At 52.2% G+C, this 16,337-nt stretch overlaps 1 pseudogene; it reads right to left on the bottom strand.

Annotated features, from left to right (window-relative positions):
• Nucleotides 1-6,991: 6,991 nt before the first annotated feature.
• Nucleotides 6,992-7,575, bottom strand: LOC148051189 (olfactory receptor 14J1-like; annotated as a pseudogene).
• Nucleotides 7,576-16,337: the final 8,762 nt, after the last annotated feature.

Here is a 16,337-nt window from a genome sequence, read left to right as displayed (position 1 = left end):
CACAAACACCTGGTGACATCTGAGGTGCCAGATGTTGTCCACAATAATGGAGCAGTACTGAGAGATTGGGAAACATCTGGGGGCATCATCATCCTGCAGCCTGGTGAGGATGCCAGCTGAAATGACGGCAGATGCCCACATTTAGGACATCACCCCCTGTCCCTACTCACGCTGTTCAGGGCCACCTAGAGAGGTGTCCAGCTGACCAAATGGAGTTCTGTGCCAGAGGGAGAGGGAAGCCTTTCTCTTTCTCCCCTCCTTTAGCTGTATTGACTAGCTGTCTGTTGTCTGTAACAAGAGTTGTCTCACACATCCCCACGGAGCCTAACCTAATTCAGGGCAGCTGCTCATTGAATGGCCAAACACAGGCCTGTAGGGCTCTGTGAGACGCCAAGGCTCTCCACCAAAACTGACTGTGGCTGGCAGGGACAGCACAGGACCTGCAGGAAAGCCGTGTCCCCTCAGAGCAGGTGCGTGACAGACACCCCAGGCACCATCTCAGATTCCTTCGGTGCTTGTGTGCAAGTGACTGATTGCCACCCCTGCAGTGAGGCCAGCCCTGTCCCATCTCTGTCCAGCAGATGCAAGGCACCGCATGAATAAGAAGCACATTGCACTGCGCTCTCCACTTGTGGGCCTATGTTCTCAGCTTCTTCTACTTCTCCTCTGTCCCATCCTTTACTCACCCTCTTGACGATACAGTCTTCAAAGAGCCCAATGAATTTCGAGTGGGCCAAATCACAGGATGTCCACACCCAAGGACACTTTCGGCAGCACCTTGTCCTTCCAGGAGATCAGTGCCTCTCTCCACCAAAGGCCCTGCAGGGCTACAGAGACACCACAGACAGCAATGCCCTCTCCTGCCAGGGCTGCCCAGCCCAGCCCTGTTTCTCTCGGACCTTGGGGACAGCAGGCATTGCTCTCTTTTGGGGCACCTCAAGTCTTTCTTAGAATGCCGTCTGCCATCCGCTCCAGCATGTCTCTGCCATGCAGCAAAGCTTTTGTGTACATGGGCTCTTGGGTGCTTGGTGTCCCTGTTCGCCATGACAAGGCTGAGGTTGGCCTGGAGCCACAACTTGGGGGCTGCGGCCGAGATGTGCAACACTCTCCTCTGACTGGGAACAGCCAGGAGGAGCTGGAGCCCCGAGGTCTGTCACAAGCTGTGACTTCTGAGGCACAGTGGGACACCTCCCACAGCTGGCGTGCTGCAACGGATGGATAAAGGTTCTTCACAAGGCACAGGCTGGGAGCATCAGAAGAGGAATACTTTCTGTGTGAAGGAGTTGCTTGGATGTATGGAGCTCCTTGCTGGGAAAGTCAACAGGTTGTGTGAGCTCTTGTGGGTGATGATCGGAGGAGAGGCCAGTTAGGGCGACATTGTGGTGGGAGAGAAAGAACTGGTGATCAAGGGGAGGAGGTGGACAAGCTCTTACTTAAGCCACTCCAGGAGGTCTCCAGGTCAGTGACATGGGGCTCTTTCTGGGGACCTTAATGACCCTGACATTCATTGGAGGGAGAACACAGCACTGTGAAAACAGACCAATAGGTTTCTGGAGGGTGTTGGAGCAATTTCTTTGCAAAGCCACCAGCTGGACCAACAGAGATGATGCTCACCTGGATCAGGTCCTTGCAAACCATGAAGACTGGTCAGGGACCTGAAAACCAGGGTCATCCTTGACTGTAGTGACCATGAAAAAGGGGGGTGCAGCTCTTGAGCAGCCTGAGGAGGGAGAGGAGCAGAGTGTAGGTGTCAGACCTCAGAGGGGAAGACTTTGGCCTGTTGAGGGGGCTTTTAGTGGGGATCCCGTGGGCAGCAGTGAAGGGCAGCACAACTCAGTACAGCTTGTCTTTAACGAGAGAATCACCCACAAAGAGCAGTGGTGAGTACATAGCTGACAAGACCAGCTTGGGTGAAGAGGGAACTCATGAGGAAGCTCCACAGGTAATGGAAGCAGAGAGGAGGAGGGTGCAGAGACTCACTTCAGAAGGAGGAATTTAGAAATAGGAGTGTTTGTTTTTCTTTTTTTAAGAACAGTTTTGGAAACCAGGGTGGGTTGAGATACAGGAGCACAGATGCCTGGTGTCACCCTCCATCTGCAGTTTCCATTGGAGGGTCCAGGTCTCCCACGGCCCCTTGTGGTCACTGTCAGTCCCAGGTGAGTGTATCAGGCACACCAGGACCTCCTGAAGTGGCACTGGAGGCTTCTGGTCAGGAACTGAGTTTGGCCTGCAAAGATGAGGCAACTTTCTTAACATGTATGAAGTACGGGAACATTTTCATCAGCTGAAATGTTTGAATACTTGACCACTGCTCTGTCCTGTATGGAGCGTACTGGATCTCACTAATCTTCTCGCTATTCCCACATGTCCTGATTCAACTGACCATTTCTCAAGTCATCTTCTCCAGCAGGCTGTCTGCACAGATGCCTTTTTGAGTGTCCATCTGGTTTTCCTCCTCCCAAAACTCTCCATTCCCTCAGACCCCTCCCAAGTACCCAGGTGCTGCTTGGAGCTTCAGGCAGTTGAAAGCTTGCTGCTCCTGTCTCCTGACTCTCTCTGTAGCCAGCTCCTTCATTGCCTTTCTCTCTGTCCTTTCCTGCTAATCTCACTGCACATTTTCCCCTCCAAAGGACAAGTGGGATTTAGTGGAGGCAACTTGGACTTCATGGACACCTGACGAATGGTATTTATTCTTCACTGAACCACTCTTCCTTTTTTTGTTTTTGTTCTTGTTAACGAAGAGAAATGCTGTGTCTCTGTGCGGCCACTTCTCCAAGGAAAGCAGAAGGAAATGGAGGCTGAGACATTCAGATCCAGCCTGAGTGGGAAAAGCTTAGATTTTAACATGAATGATATAAGTTTCAGGTGACCGGTGAGAGAAATGGCAGGTTGGGGTGGGGTGGGTGGGATGAAGAGTGTCTCTAGAGTGTCTGACAGAAAGGGTCTGGCTTTTCCCGCATGTTCATACTTCATCGTGAGACCCTCTGGATCTATATGACTTGGGGATTGTCTATATTGTTTATTCTGTAAGTAGGAAAATAAAGAAAACTGGAAAACGCATAAATCTTTTTAAAATGTTATTTCTTTTTGACATCTTCTCATTTAGACTCTACTCCTGAACTCTTTCTAACGAACCACACAAGAAGGGAGGCATTAAAGAAAACTGCAGAGCGCCATGGCATGTTAGGGTATCTGCATTTCCATGAGCCCTCTGCTGCCAAGTTCCTGAACTGCAGCTACTGAAAGGAGATTGAACAAGCCGCTGAAGAAGCCTTTAAAATGTGATTAAAATCTCCAGGACTGACACTGAGGGTGTCAGTGGGCCCCCTGAGGGCCATCACAGCTGAAGCCATGAAGGGAAGCAGGGGTGGAGGTACCCCTCCCTGGGGGCTGCCTTAAACTGGCAAGAGGTCAGCACTGGTTCCAGGTGACAAAGGCAATGGGCAGGTGGCTCTGCTGCCACGTCAGCCCTTGATGGGTTTCATCCAGAAGGATGGTCAAGCTCTGATCCCTGGCACCTGGGAAGGGAGATCCTTTTCCTCATGCATTGCTCAGGGCTCTTGATGGAGCAGTGTGATGTGTGGGTGTGCGATGACGGGTGCAGGACAACCCTAGGAGTGCCTGGACTCTAGGGGGGGATGAGGAGGCACTGAGGCCATGGGGCTGTAAGGAAATGGTGTCCCCTAATGGCTCTTGGTGGCAGTAGCTGAGAGGAGAGAGACCTTGGTTGTGTTGGGGAAGTCCCAGCCCCACCAAGGCCCTCAGTCATCTCCACCACGGGCTCTCCCATGCTGTCCCATGCCTGCAGCAGTTCTCCTGCAGACTTTGGCCACCCCCCTGCTTCTCCACCTCACTGTGTACCTAGGCTTTGCAAATGTCTTTTTGTCCTCCCTGCCTTTTGCTTCTAACACAAAGCTGTGGTTTTCTGGGGATTTGCCAAAGCTGTGAATCCCCAAGCAACACCTCCAGCTGCTTTTCAAAGCTAATGCCCCGTCCAACCTGACCTTGAATGGTTCCAGGGATGGGGCATCTATCACCTCTCTGGGCAACCTGTGCCAGTGTTTCACTGCCCTCATCGAAAAACGTTCCTATATCTAGTCTGAATCTCCCCTCTTTTAGTTTAAAACCATTACCCCTTGTCCTATCACTACAGGCCCTACTAAAAAGTCTGTCCCCACCTTTCTTCTAAGCCCTCTTTAATTAGTGAAAGGCAGCAGTCGCAGAGCCTTCACTTCTCCAGGCTGAAGAACCCCAACTCTCTCAGCCTTTCCTCATAGCAGAGGGGTTCCATCCCTCTGATCATTTTTGTGGCCCTCCCTAGATCCACTCCAACAGGTCCATATCTTCCCTGTACTGAGTATTTTAGAGAAAAATGAGAAAAAGGATAATTTTTTCACTAATTTTCCAGGACAAAACATTGCTTGGGGGATATTATGAAGGTGCATAAATACCTGAAGGGAAGGAATGAGGACAAAGGAGCCAAATTCTTCTCAGTAGTTCCCACTGTCAAGACAAGGGCTGATGGACACAGATAAAAACACATGACATTCCCTCTGAACCCAAGAAAACACTTTTTCACTGTCAGGGTGGTCAAACACTGGAACAGGTTGCCCAGAGAGGCTGAGGAGCCTCCATCCATGGAGGTATTCCAGACCCACCTAAACAAGGTCCTGAGCAACCTGCTCTAGCTGACCGTGTCTCAGCTGGGGAGTTGCACTTGATGAACTCCAGAGGTCCCTTCCAATCTCAACATCTCTGTCATTCTGTGAGTGTGAAGGAGAAAAGTGAGACGGAAAGAAATGAACAGCACATATTCTTGATGGCAAACACAGTGGGATCCTGTGGGGAGGGCCCACGCTGGAGCAGGGGAGCAGTGTGAGGAGGAAGGAGTGGCAGAGGTGTTCTGTGCTGACCGTAAGCCCTATTCACCATCCCCCCAGCTCCTCTTGGGGCTGGGGTGGGTAGAAGAATTGGGAGCAATGGAATAATTTGAGCCTGGGAAGAAGGAGTGGGGTGGGGAAATGGTCTTGAATATATTTGCTATGCTTTCTCTCTATCTCAATCTCTTTTAATTGGCAATAAATTCACTTGATCTTCCCCAAATCAACTCTTCTTTGCCCATGACAGTAATGAGTAAGTGATCTCCCTGTCTTTATCTTGACGCATGAGCTAGTCCACCTTATCTTCTGCCTTTGTCCTTTTGAGATGGGGCTGTGAGTGAGCAGCTGGGTGGGTGTCTGCTGCTGGCCAAGGCAAACCCACTACAGGACCACCACAGCAGGACTGCTGTGTGCAGCCTGGGGCTCAGCAGCACAAGGAAGATCCTGACAGACTGAAGCAAGTCCTGCAGAGGCCGGAAGGATGGCTGGGGCCTGGAGCAGATAATGGACAAGGAGAGGCTGAGAGAGCTGGGTTTATCAGAAATCCCTCAGAGCCAAACACCAGAGCAAGGACCCAGGCCACCTGGTAAAATCTCAGTCAATGAAGATTTTCAAAACTGGTCAAGACAAGCACCTGATTGAGCTGGAGCTGTCTGAGAAGAGGCTTGGCTGAGAGTCCAGCTGTGGCAAGAGCTGTGGGATTTGGTGTGTAATGGCTGTCAGAACCTGCTTCCCTTTGTATTACTAATGGCAGTGGAGTTGGGTATGACTGAGCCCCAGAGGAGGATGGGGGTGACCATGCAGCAAAGGTCCTTCCTGAAGGCTGGGGTGTATGGCCGGAGATGGAAATGGCTGGTGGGTGGGACTGGTCTGGGACAAATTTCCTGTGGCAGCTTCCCCAGGGTGTCCTGGAAACATGGCACAGACCAGGACCCTCTCTTCTGCACCTTGGATGCCTTGCTTCCTTCACCATGACACCTGGCTCTGCACTGGGAGTGCTGGCTGCCCCTACCCTGCACACTCACACACCTTAGCTCTGCACTGGTGGTTTTCTCTCCCGGGCTCTTTCCAGCCCAGCCCAGACCCTCCCCACCTCTCCCCACCTCCCCTGCCCTCTCCCCAGCCCAGCCCAGCCCAGCAGAGCAGCCCAGCCTGGGCTGGCTCCATGGCACTGCCCAGCGCAGGCTGCTGCAGAGCTCTGGGCACTCACCCCACAGCCCCAGCCCCTCTGAAGGCCACAGCAGCTGCTGGGGGGCAGACAGCGGGGTTCAGGCTCCCCATCAGCCCCATGGCTGGTGCTGGCCACAAGACCATGATGAAACAGAGGCTAGGCACTCGCTGCTCTCCTGAACTCATCTTGTAGCTGATCCTCAAGCCTCACTGAACTTGCTCCCTCCTCTGCTGCCACCAGCCCCACTCCCCAGGACAGCACCAGAGTCCTGGCCCTGGGGGTCCTCAGGCAGCTCCTGCAGCTCTCCACTCTCCCTTCCCAGTGTCTTTCAGGTTCCCAGTGAACCCCATGAAACTGCAGAGTCCTCGATTTAGTGCTGTAGTGTGTATTCCTCGATTTAGTGCTTTACTTTTGCGGGACTTCACCTCTGAGGGTGTTTCACCTTCTGAGTCTCCATTCATTCCAACCCCAGGGCACGTGGTGAGTCACATCCTCTCCTGTCCCCTCCAAATTCATTTACACAGAGTCGGGTACATGCCATCTGTCCTGTCATGCATGAAGCAACCTGAGGAGATAATGGGGAGCTGATGGACCATCTCCCCTGCCATTAGACACCAAGAAGAGAGCCTTTAAAAGCAGAACTTTTGATCCATTGTAACCCAACATTGCCATGAGTTTAGTCCCAAAACAATTGAGAACAAAAGGAGAATAGAAATTTTAAAAGACCCATTCCTTGGACATTTTCTTGGCATTGCGCCCAAGAGATCCCCTTTAACTGAAGAGCTCCTATCTGACAGGCCAGACACAACAGGATCAAACCTCCACAGGAGTAGGAACCCAGAAAATTATCTCTAAATAGAATGATTACAAGAGAAAAAAGCAGACTCATGGCCTAAGATAAACTCTAGGAAATGTGGAGAGGAGGGGAGGCAGGTTATTGTCAGTGAAACAGCACCCATTGGATCAGTTTCCATAAGGCATCCTTGAGCTCCTGGTTCCTCATGCTGTAGATGAGGGGGTTCACTGCTGGAGGCACCACCGAGTACAGCACTGCCGTTACCAGGTCCAGCAAAGGGGAGGAGATGGAGGGGGCTTCAAGTGGGTGAACACTACAGTGCTCAAAAACACAGAGACCACGGCCAGGTGAGGGAGGCACGTGGAAAAGGCTTTGTGGCGTCCCTGCTCAGAGGGGATCCTCAGCACAGCCCTGAAGATCTGCACATAGGACAGCACGATGAAAACAAAACACCCAAAGCCCACAAAGACACTAACCACAAGAAGCCCTGCTTCCCTGAGGTAGCAGTGTGAGCAAGAGAGCTTGAGAATCTGAGGGATTTCACAGAAGAACTGGTCCACAGCGTTGCCTTGGCAGAGGGGTAGTGAAAACGTATTGGCAGTGTGCAGGAGAGAATAGAGGAACCCAGTGCCCCAGACAGCTGCTGCCATGTGGACACAAGCTCTGCTGCCCAGGAGGGTCCTGTAGTGCAGGGGTTTGCAGATGGCAACATAGTGGTCATAGGCCATGATGGTGAGAAGCCAATACTCTGCTGAAATCAAAAATACAAACAGAAAGACTTGGGCAGCACATCCTGCGTAGGAGATGACCCTGGTGTCCCAGAGGGAATTGGCCATGGATTTGGGGAGAGTGGTGGAGACGGATCCCAGGTTGAGGAGGGAGAGGTTGAGGAGGAAGAAGTACATGGGGGTGTGGAGGCGGTAGTCGCAGGCTACGGCGGTAATGATGAGGGTGTTGCCCAGGAGGGCAGCCAGGTAGATGCCCAGGAAGAGCCAGAAGTGCAAGAGCTGCAGCTCCCGTGTGTCTGTGAAAGCCAGGAGGAGGAACTGGGTGATGGAGCTGCTGTTGGACATTGTGTCCCTCTGCCCATGGGGATCTGTTTAAGGAGGTAAAGGAAGGGAGAAGTTAGGGCTGACTGCTTTCAGGAAAATCCATTCACATTCTTATAGGAAGCCCCCAAAGAGCCTTTCATTTTTCGGGAAGAGCTTTGGTGAGCTCTGCTTGGTGCTGGCTGAGGGTGCCCCAGGGAGCAGCAGGCTCTGCTGGGGGCTCTGCAGGACTCAGTCCTGCCCTACAGCAACAGGTAAATAGGAACATAGGGTGATCTCAGATTAAATCCAATCCTGATATCAAAGAGCTTTTCAGCATTGCCTCTCCCAATTCACCTGACTGCAGAGCAGAGCTGTGGGCAGTTTGGGTTGTGCCTTCTGCTCTAGTTGCCCCAGCACAGCTGAGCAGTGGTTGGAATGCAGCAATGCCTGGCATTTCTGCTGCACTGCAAGGGAAACCTTGTGGGTGCTGAGAGTGGGCACAGGGACTGTCCCTTAGTGCAGAGTGAGGACAGCCGCTCTGTCCATCAGCCCTGCTCTCAGCTGCCCTGTGCTGGCAGCTCTTCCAGCTGGAGGACTATCGCACTCGGGTGTTCCCCCCAAAAGAAAGAGGCCAGTGCTGGGAGCAAAGGAATCCAGTTTCACATGCAGTGCACATCTCCAACCCCCTCACTCCATCGCATCTTACCTGAGGAGGATCTCAGCTCTGCCCTCCCAACCAGGGACACAGAGGGCTCATGACAGCTGCCCACATGCAGCCACCCAGCAGCAATTCAATGGCCTTAGTACCGAGGTGTCTTCTCCATGGGGCTCCTGCAAAACAGAGAGATGCCCTGGGAGAGCTGTGCCCTACGGGAGGGCAGCCTGCAGCCCAGCAGGACCTCCCAAGGACAGAGTCAACTGTCCTGAATTTGTTACGTCCTGAAGGGAGGGTAAGATCAGTGCCAGCCGCACACACTGCAGTACCCAGAGCCCCACAGGTGAACAGGGTGCGAGCTGGGTGCTTTTCCTCCATGGCCATATGTGCTGCACCAACGCAGCGTTGGTGTCTGAGCTGCACTTGAATCCTCACCCCTCACACCAATGAGTGTGACAGTAAGAAGACAAGCGGCAGGGATAAGAGGAGAACATGCCAAAGGAGCCCTGCCAAGGGAGGCAGGAGAGGGAGACACAGTCAGACCCTTGAGTTTTTCTCCTCTTTGGTGGTCAGGCTGCTTGGGAAGGCAACTCATGGCCAAGTCCCCATGCTATTAAGAGCTGAGACTCTGCTGTGTGAGTGAGGAGACCAGGTGGTTGCTCCAGGTATAGAACCTGCAGTGTAGGGGATGGCAGGGAGATGCCTGAATCCCCACTCCCACAGCATTGCTGGCAGCAGGTCTCTCTTCCTTCCTGTCCATGGCTCTGCTGCCTGGAGCTCTTCTTGGCCACAGCCTGTTCATCTGTGCCTACATCTCCTCCCTCTCCATGCTCACAGAGCCCGTCCCACCTGTTGTGTGCTCAGCTCTGCCCTGCAGGCACCTCCTGGCAGCAGGGCACTGCCCAGGGACATCTCTGTGTGTGCAGGGGCTAAGGAGCAGCTCAGACAAGTCCTAGTGAGAACTGGGGTCTCATTGCCTACTGCAGAGCAGAGAAATAAATTCCCATCTCCCACTGCCCACCCAGACAACCAAGAGAACACAACTCAAAGCAGAGATTTCTTCCCTTTCAGCTAATACCCTACCTTGACATCCATCTTTAAAATGACCCTCTGCAAATGTCCTCTGAGTGATGTAGAAGTCTGAGCAGCCCTGACCCACGCTGCACCCTCTGGACAGCACAGGGATCCTGTCCTGCTTCCACCCACAGGTTCTCCCCACAGCTTTGAAGGGCGCTCCCTGGGCAGGCTGAGGGCTGACCCGGTCAGACGGCAGAGTCCCTGCCCCAGCACACAGCCTTCTGGGGTGCAGTGACCCTGCTCTGAAGCACAGCCCTGGGCACACACAGGTGCACACCGAAACCCCTGAAGGCGGCCTTTTCCTTCTGACGGTGCATCAGGGAAGTCCTCCTCTGCAGCACGTCCTCCTCCTCTACGTTACAGAAACTGTGAAAGTCCTCTTGAAAATCCCACAGCCTGTGGGATGTAGCAACCTTTGGATATCCCTCCAGGAACACCAGTTACATTGTCCTGCAACCAGGGACTTACCATGTAGAGGACTGTGAAGATCTCTCCCATGCGGTGAGCTCTCAGCATCCTCCCACTCCACCCTGCCTTTACAGTCTCTCTGCCTCACCCCTCTCCTCTCAGCACTTGCAGGCAGTGCCCTCAGCCCTGCTGCCCTTTGCACAGGAGCTGCTCCTGGGCAGAGCTGTCTCTCTGCAGTGCTGCCCGCTTGCTAGCAGCTCCCTCCATCCCAGGAGCCCAGCCCAGCTCAGCAGCAGAGGCCCAGCCCAAGGCACCACTTTCTCTGCCCCTCTGGGCTCCCTCCAGGTGTCCCTGGGGCTCCAGGGGAACCTGCTGGGAAACAGGCTGAAGAAAACACTTCTTTTCCCTCCCTCAGCTGGGGAGACACAATTATTCCCAGCACTGCCATTTCTCCTATCAGGAAAAGATTTGGGCAGGAGAGTCAGCTCATCTTGTCCCATCATGAGACAGGACAAGCAGACAGGGACAAGGAGGGATCTGCGTTACCCCTGCTGAGGGAAGGGATGCAGATGAGTCAATAGACACTTCTCATTTGTGGGTTTGCAGTCCTGGGGCTAGAAGGGGACTTAGCTCCCTCCCATGCACAACACAAACCAACAGGAGGTGAGATTCCTCTTGCATCAAGTGTTCAGGTGGGCACAAAATAGGCACCTGCATGGGAGCTCCTTGCCTCAGTTCCCATGCCTGTTAATGGGGATGGAGGGCAGGACTGGGCTGTTCGGATACAACACCTGGTGACACTGAAGGTGTCGGGAGTGGTCAAAGATCTGTGCAGGCAACTGCAAGCTCTAATGGAGCCGTTCGTAGAGACAGGCCAACATCTGGGGGAATCCTCTTAGAGGCTGCTGGGAATTTTCTTTGGCCAACTGAAATGACAACTGATGCCCAAGTGAGGGCACCTGAACCTGCCCCCACTCATTATGTTCAGGGCAGCCTTGAGAGTTATTCATCTGAACCACTGGAGCCATGTGCCACAGGGAGAGCGCAGGCTCTCTCTTTCTCTTCTCCATCAGCCATATTTACTCGGTCTCCACTCACTCTACTGGCAGTTGCCTCATGTTCATCCCCACATTGCCTTACAGAGATCCGGGTGTCTACTCAATTTGATGTTTAAACCCAGGCCCACAGAGCTCCATGAGATGCCAAGGCTTGCAGAGACAGCCCAGGACCAGTGACGAGTGGTGTTCCTCAGGGGTCAGTCTTGGGACTGGCGCTGTTTAACATCTTCGTCAGTGACATGGACAGTGGGATTAAGTGCACCCTCAGCAAGTTTTCTGATGACACCAAGCTGTGGGGTACAGCCGACACGCTGGTGGGAAGGGATGCCACCCAGAGGGACCTTGACAGGCTGGAGAGGTGGGCCCATGCGAACGTCATGAAGTTCAACAAGGCCAAGTGCAAGGTCCTGTACATGGGTCGGGCAATCCCAAGCACAAATACAGGCTGTGCAGAGAATGGATTGAGAGCAGCCCTGAGGAGAAGGACTTGCGGGTGTTGGTTAATCAGAAACTCAACATGACCTGGCAATGTGTGCTTGCAGCCCAGAAGGCCAACCGTATCCTGGGCTGCTTCAAAAGAAGCATGACCAGCAGGTCGAAGGAGGTGATTCTGCACCTCTACTCCACTCTCGTGAGGCCCCGCCTCAAGTACTGTTTTCTGGACTGGAGTTCCCAATAGAAGACAGGCATGGACCTGTTGGAGTGAGTCCAGAGGACCATGAAGGTGATCAGAGGGCTGGAGCAGCTCTCCTATGAAGACAGGCTGAGAGAGTTGGGGTTGTTCAGGCAGGAGAAGAGAAGGCTCTGGGGGCAGCTTCTAGCAGCCTTCCAGTACCTGAAGGGGGCCTGTAAGAAACCTGGAGAAGGACTTTTTATAAGGGCATTGTAGTGCTAGGACAAGGGGTAATGGTTTTCAAGTGAAAGAGGGTAGGTTTAGATTAGATACAAGGAAGAAATTCTTCTGTATGAGGGTGCTGAGACACTGGAAGAGGTTGCCCAGGGAAGTTGTGGATGCCCCCTCCCTGGCAGTGTTCAAGGACAGCTTGGATGGGGCTTTAAGGAACCTGGTCTAGTGAAAGGGGTCCCTGCCCATGGCAGGGCGGTTGGAACCAGATCATCTTTAAGGACCCTTCCAACCCAAACCATTCTGTGAATCTATCATGATTTTATGACCAACAGGAAAGCAATTCCCATTCAGGGTGGGTGTGTGACAGACACCCCAGAAGGCACTGCAAGCAGTGCGATTTGGTGCCTGTGTGCCATTGAATGATGCCATCAGTCAGAGGCATCAGTCATCAGATGCCATCAGAGAGGCAAGGTCCCTTCTCTTCCCAAGGGCTGCAGGCATTGCCGGAACACAAAGCACATCACACTGGGGTCTTTACTCACTCCCTTGATGGTACAGCCAAGGAACAGATGAACCATTTTCACCGTGTGCCTGGAGACATCTTGTCTTCAGGGAAAGTATCCCCCAAGCACAGCATTGGGTCCTACCAAAACGCAACTGAAACTGAAAAGGGCATGCAAGGGCACCCAGATGAGATGTTTCTACTTCAGGAACAGCTACAGAAGAATCAGAAATACTGTGGGACCACTGCCAAATGTAGTAAGAGTAGGTGTAGGTAGACTGAGATACTCTACATCCTCTTTGCCTCAGTTGCCACCAGCAAGGTCTCCCAGACCTTTGTGCTCTGAGGCAGAACTCTGGAGGAGAGCAACCAGCAGTGGATGAGGACCAAGGCAGGGGTTACTTGAGCAAACTACACCCTTACCAGTCTACGGGACCAGAGGGTCTGCACCCAAGGGTGCTGAGAGAGTATTTTTCACCAGGAGGCGCTGGTCCATTCTAATTCCAGTAAGAAAGGCACTCGGATGCTGTGAGGGATCTTGTAATTAGTTAGTGCTCATTAGCACTAACCCTGTAAGGAGAGAATCATGCAGATCATCTTAGGTGCCTTTAGATGGTGGGAACCCCAAGTGGCGTAGCACTGAACAAGCCTCTGACCCCCACACAGCATGCCATGCAGACCCCAGCCATAGAAGACAGTCTCCTGGTTTGGTCATTCACTGTACAGACCATCTTTGTCCCATGTCCCATCATCATCCTTGGCCCCTCTGTGCCCCCCTCCACCGGTCATTTCTCTCAGTGGCCACCTGGGACTTGCATCAGGATTTCGCAACTCTAAGCTCTTCCCACTAAAGACTGTAGCTCAATGCTTCAGCTCATTTGCACACATTCTCACCCGCTTTCTTTGGAGAACCAGCTGCACACACTCACAGAAGAATGCTTCTTACCTCCCAATTTTAAAAAAAAAAAAAAGAAAAAAAATAGAAAAGAGAAATAAAGGAATATCTCAGTAAAAAATAAGAGATGCCGTACAAGTTTCCTCCACTGAAGTCCACTTCCCACTGTCGGTAACCTTAGTGGAACACTTTCAGTGAGATACATGGGAAAACAGGTAGAAACACAAGTGAGGAGATGGCTCAAGGGACCATCAGGCAGCCTGCTGAAAGACAAGGCAAGCTGCAAACTGCCTGAAGCTCAGGGCAGCACCTGGGGAGCTGAGAGGTGTGGGAATGGGTAGAGAGCAATGGGAGGAGGAAAGCTGGATGGACACTGGGAAATGCGTACGCCCAGGCAGCCTGCTGAAAAGATGCCTTCAGAAGTGGTCAGTTCAAGCAGGACGTGTGGAAAGATGTGAAAGCGTGCTGAGAGTCAATACACAGTGCACTGGGCAGAGCAGGGTCAGGGGTGTAACAGGGGAGATGAGTATTTCTTCTCCTGAGTGTAGTACGTGGGCTGGAAATGTCCATGTTGGCATCACGGGAAAGCATTGTCTATGGATGAAAACTGTTCAAGGCATTTCAGCTGAAGCAAAATGTGCTCATGTTTTCTTTAAATGTTGATGATCATTCCGTCATCTTTTCAGGCAGTGGTGCTCAGAGGGTGCTCTGCAATAGAAATATCGGCACCAAAGGAGCTCCGCCTTGAGCCTTGTACAAGCCCCTGGACCTCAAGGACAGATGTGCCTCAGGGAGGTCTTCCTCTCAACAGAATGTGCTTGCCAAACTGGTAGGTAGGGGTCAATGAATTGCTGAATGGAGAGACATGGTCATTTCTGGAAGGGGAAATGGAAAGCCCTGCTGAGAAACCTGGCTGCTGCGTGGTTCAGGTCCAGAGAATCAGCCGCCAGGGAAGATGTCCGAACCGCAGACCTTACCCCCAGAGCATGGGGTAGCTGTCACCCAGACCCAGCCTTCCTTTTGCCTCTTTCCAGCAAGCTCTTGATTCAGAACTTTGGCTTTCCTCATTGCTCTCCAGTACTGTTTAATTTTCTTCATTGACAGCACCAGCCAGCCCTCCAGATGCCTCCTTTAGGTGGTCTTACTCATCCTGTGTCGTGTGGATCTATGACATCCATAGCAGCATGTAGGTGCCTCAGTCTCCTTATGTTGATTTGAGGGTTTACACTCCTTAGTTAATAATCCTCATGAGTAAAATTCACCTCTTCTCCACACATATCAGTAGGACAGCTATTTATGTTGGATGATGCCTTTCTAAACTCTCTGTCCCTTAAGAGAAGCACACAGTATCTGAACACTTTCAAAGAATCCTGCTTGGTAGGAACGTTAACCTGAACTAAACTTTTGATTGATAGTAGGACAAAATTCAGCTCTGTGTGCAGACTGCAAAAGCAGTGAGGAACCCTCTCCTTTCTTCCTTTCTCCCCATCACTTGCTCAGGTCTTGGGAGGAGAAGAAATTAAGAAAGGTGACTTTCCTGGCTGCCAGTGATGGAATTCTGCTCCGATGAGTGCCTGACATCGAGACCCTCAGCTTCAGCTGAATCTCTTCTCTTTGGGAACACTGCAAGGCAGTGGCTCCGATGTCATGCTATGTGTGCAGATGCCCAACACTCTGACAAGATAACACGGCGAGCAATTGCAGGACACTACAGGTAATGTAAGGGGTGACCTGTTTCAAGGATTTGCTGCCCAAGGTAGAAAGTAGCACAGCAATCACCTCAGAAACACCACAGGAGGATGTAAAAGAAGACAAGCACGGACAATGTGGAAAGGATTAACAAGTGTGGTGGGTTGACCCCAGCCAGTAACTAATCAGCCACCCAGTCACTTACTCACTCCCCCAACAGCAGCTCAGGGAAAGGTAAAAGTGAGACAAGCTCATGGGTTGGAATTAAAAAAGGCCTTCATCATGTCTAACAGTGACTTGGGAAGGCAAATGTCATAACCACAAATGTCCCCCCTTCCTGTTCCTTTTCCTGACCTTATATTGCTGAGCGTAATACCCTCTGGAATGGAATATCCCTTTGGTCATTTGGGGTCAGCTGTCCTGGCTGTGTCCCCTCCCAACTTCTTGCCAACCCCAGCCCACTCACTGGAAGGGCAGCGTGAGAAACAGAGAAGGCATTCCTGTTGTTTAAGCACTCTTCAGCAATAGCTAAAAGAGTTTTGGTCACAAATCTGAAACATGGAGCCCTGCGGGCTGCTCTGAAGACAATGCACTCCACCCCAGCCAGCCAGGGCACGCTGGACTTTTTGGAAGGTGTGAGAATGAGAACAGTGAAGAATTTGAGAGGGGGAAAAGGGAAGCAGTAAATTAAAGATGAGGCCAGGGATGGCATCGGGACTGTTTGGGGTGCCTGTGCTGCTGCCTTCTACCTGATGTGAATTATTTCCACAGTCAGAGGGAACCTGAGGGCTTTCCCTCATGGTGAGGACATGGAGAGGTGAGGAATGAGAGTGTCATTCAGGCTGGAAGGGACCTTGCTAGATATCCATAGAAAACATCCTGCTCAAAGCAGGGTCACACAAGGTTGCTCATGGTTTTATCCAGATGGGTCTGAGAAACTTCCAGGGATGGAGGCAGCGCCCATGCTCTGGGAAATGGCTTCCCATGTCTGGCTGTCCTCATGTTGCAAAAGTTTCTCCCTATATTGAGCCTGACCCTCTCGTGTTCCAGCTCATTGCCTCCTGTGCTCCTGCCTTGCACCACAGTGTCTTCTTGGGAACCTCACCGTAGGCAATGCAAGTCTCTTCCATCCTCCCCGCAAAGCCCTCCATTCTCCAGGGTGAACAAGCCTCTCCTCAGCCTCTCCTAACAGGACAAGTGCTCCAACCTTGACCATCTCTGTGGCCCTCCACTGAAATTGGAAACTGAAAGCAAAGAGGATGGCCAGGAACACACTCCCCTGGGTAAATCCAGTCTCCTTCTCTTTCAGACACCCAGAAATGGGATCC

The sequence above is a fragment of the Nipponia nippon genome, unplaced genomic scaffold (assembly GCF_047370975.1).
Source record: "Nipponia nippon isolate SJK-2023a ecotype South Korea unplaced genomic scaffold, ASM4737097v1 scaffold_64, whole genome shotgun sequence".
Taxonomy (NCBI): Eukaryota; Metazoa; Chordata; class Aves; order Pelecaniformes; family Threskiornithidae; genus Nipponia; species Nipponia nippon.
Note: the sequence above shows the minus strand (reverse complement) of the source record. Positions and strands in the feature narration are given on the sequence as shown.